Below are 2,500 nucleotides of genomic sequence, written 5' to 3' on the forward strand. Positions count from 1 at the left end.
GTGGAGGTGTCGCGCCGGTTCGTACCCATATCCGCAGCAGGTCTCCAAGGTGAAGAGCCTCTAGTCGATAGAATAATGTAGGTAAGGGAAGTCGGCAAATTGGATCCGTAACTTCGGGATAAGGATTGGCTCTGAGGATCGGGGCGTGTCGGGCTTGGTCGGGAAGTGGGTCAGCGCTAACGTGCCGGGCCTGGGCGAGGTGAGTGCCGTAGGGGTGCCGGTAAGTGCGGGCGTTTAGCGCGGGCGTGGTCTGCTCTCGCCGTTGGTTGGCCTCGTGCTGGCCGGCGGTGCAGGATGCGCGCGCCTGCGCGGCGTTCGCGCCCCGGTGCTTCAACCTGCGTGCAGGATCCGAGCTCGGTCCCGTGCCTTGGCCTCCCACGGATCTTCCTTGCTGCGAGGCCGCGTCCGCCTTAGCGTGCTCCTCCGGGGGCGCGCGGGTGCGCGGATTCTCTTCGGCCGCCATTCAACGATCAACTCAGAACTGGCACGGACTGGGGGAATCCGACTGTCTAATTAAAACAAAGCATTGCGATGGCCCTAGCGGGTGTTGACGCAATGTGATTTCTGCCCAGTGCTCTGAATGTCAACGTGAAGAAATTCAAGCAAGCGCGGGTAAACGGCGGGAGTAACTATGACTCTCTTAAGGTGGCCAAATGGCGGCGGTGTGGCGGCATCCGGACTTGGCTTTTCGAAGTGCGGTCTTGATGTAGTCGTGCTGCTGCTGCGAGGTGCCTTCCTTGGGTTATAGTTACAGGGAGAGTGATGCGCAATACATGGGCCTAGCCCTCTTAGCCTCTCCTCTCCTGCGGTCTTCTCCCCTTCTCGTGGGCCCGCTGATTTTAGCAGAGTGGAAGACCGCACCAGGGGCTTGGGGGGGTTACCAGCCCCCCCTCGCACTATCCCTTTTTTAGTTGGGGGCAGTAACCAGAGAAAAAGTGGTGGCCCTTCCGCTGAAGGTGCCACCCCAACTCCCCCAGCACCTAGCCGGCCAACCGGCCGTGCCGAAAATCTTGTAACTTTTGCAGCTGTATACGCCTGTAGTGAGTGCCACCGCAGCTTCACCACCAAAAACGGTCTCGGGGTCCATCGCCGCCGCCAACACCTTGCGGCCGCCAACGCGGAGATCGTCACGGAGAGGCATCGCGCGAGGTGGACGGAGGAAGAAGTCCTGTCGCTCGCCAAGGCAGAGGCCGAACTGTTCCTCGAGAGGGACGCCCGGTTCTTCTTTGTAAATCAAGAGCTCATCAGGATGTTCCCCGACCGAACGCTTGAGGCAATCAAGTGCCGACGGCGGCAAGCTGCCCACAAGCAGCTTGTCCGCCAATTCATGGAGGCGCTTGAGATCGGTCGGGGGGAAGAGCCGGCGTCCCGCCGGGGAGCGGCGAGCCCGCTGCCTGACGCGGGCGAGGCCGCTGCGCCGCCCGTCGACGCAGCCGAGGACTTCGCGGCCGACACCACCGGGCCGCCGCCGGAGGGGCCGACTGACGCCGCCATCTGGGAGCATCTGGCGGGGCTACCCGCTTCCGCCCAGCGTTTCTCTGCCCTGGATCGTGTCATCGGTCTGGGGCGGGGCACGCCGCCCGATGTCATCCTGGGCATGCTCCCGGATGCCCTTGCGTCGGTCGGGTCCAGAGGGGAGAGATCGATCACCAGGACACAGCGGCCGCGCCAACCATCGAAGCGGCCGCCTGCCGCGCCGCCGACGCAGAAGCGCAAGCGGCGCCGCTGGGAGTACGCGAGAACGCAGGATGCCTTCCGACGGTCGCGTGCGCGTTGCGTGCGCGGCCTCTTGGATGGCACCCTGCTCCAGCCGCCACCTGCCATCCCTGGTCTGCTGGACTTCTGGGCGGACCTCTTCACCAAGAAGCCCATCTCCACCGCGGGCTTCATTCGTGACCGCCTCCTCCCGCACTCAGAGCCTGTCGCTCTGGAGTGCATATGGGGGCCGGTCACACGTGAGGAGGTCGCCGCCGCGTTGCCGCCCAGGGGATCAGCAGCCGGGCCGGACGGCCTTACCCCAGCGGAGTTGCGGCGCCTGCCGCACGAAGTCCTGGTGAAAGTGATGAATCTCTTCCTTCTGGCCCGCGCCCTTCCGGAACGCCTGCTTCGCGCGCGGACGTCCCTTCTCCCGAAAACGGCTGCACCAACATCCCCCGCTGACTTTCGCCCCATTACGGTCTGCTCGGTGTTGGCGCGGACCTTTCACAAGGTTCTCGCGTCACGCCTGATGCGCGCTTGTGCTGTGGACGAACGTCAGCGGGCATTCATCCCTCGGGATGGGATGTTGGAAAATACCTTCATCTTGGACACTGCTCTCACCGACGCAGTTCGCTCCTGCCGCTCTGTCTTTGTGGCATCGATCGACGTATCTAAGGCATTCGATTCGGTACATCATGCTGCCCTTCGCCCCGTGCTGAAGGCGCATGGCCTGCCGGATTGCTTTGTCGAGTATGTCGAGCGGTGCTACGAGGGCAGCACGACAGTGATAGCGGACGGCGCC

At 63.6% G+C, this 2,500-nt stretch overlaps 1 pseudogene; it reads left to right on the top strand.

Moving 5' to 3' along the window:
* The window catches only part of LOC126435135 (large subunit ribosomal RNA), a 7,958-nt pseudogene that overhangs the window by 2,239 nt on the left and 3,219 nt on the right, over positions 1–2,500 (top strand).

The sequence above is a fragment of the Schistocerca serialis genome, unplaced genomic scaffold, assembly GCF_023864345.2.
Source record: "Schistocerca serialis cubense isolate TAMUIC-IGC-003099 unplaced genomic scaffold, iqSchSeri2.2 HiC_scaffold_1196, whole genome shotgun sequence".
NCBI classification, from domain to species: domain Eukaryota; kingdom Metazoa; phylum Arthropoda; class Insecta; order Orthoptera; family Acrididae; genus Schistocerca; species Schistocerca serialis.